The sequence below is a fragment of the Elephantulus edwardii genome, unplaced genomic scaffold (assembly GCF_000299155.1).
Source record: "Elephantulus edwardii isolate Elephantulus edwardi_28Jun2011 unplaced genomic scaffold, EleEdw1.0 scaffold00052, whole genome shotgun sequence".
Taxonomy (NCBI): domain Eukaryota; kingdom Metazoa; phylum Chordata; class Mammalia; order Macroscelidea; family Macroscelididae; genus Elephantulus; species Elephantulus edwardii.
Window position 1 is genome coordinate 9,508,654 of NW_006399802.1, and position 606 is coordinate 9,509,259.

The following is a 606-nucleotide window of genomic DNA, read 5'->3' on the forward strand; positions in this document are numbered from 1 at the left end:
GGCCAGAAGTCCAGGCTGGGTTTTGAAAGGGTTGTGGTACTATGGATATTGTAGCTAATGTTAGCTATATCTTAGCTGAAAACAGGGAATACCAGAGGAATGTCTGTGTTTCATTGACTATGCAAAGGCATTTGGCTATGTGGATAGTAACAAACTATGGCTGACTCTGAGAAGAATGGGAATCCCAGAACACTTGATCGTGCTAATGAGAAACCTGTACTTGGACCAAGAGGCAGTTATCAGAAGAGAGCAGGGAAACACTGAATGGTTCAAAATTGGGAAGGGTGTATGCCAGGGATGTGTTCTGTCTCCATCCCCTTTCAACCTGTATGCGGAACAGATCATCCAGGAGGCTGGGCTCTATGAGGAGAAATGTGGTATCAGGAATGGAGGAAGATCTATCAACAATCTGCATTATGCAGATGACACGACCCTGCTTGGTAAAACTGAGGAGGACCTGAAGCACCTGCTGCAGAGGGTCAAGGACTGCAGCTTCCAATATGGATTGAGGCTCAATGTCAAGAAGACAAAGATTCTTACCACTGGATCAATTGGCAGCATCAGGATGGATGGTGAAGAGACTGAGATTGTTCACAGCTTTAGTTT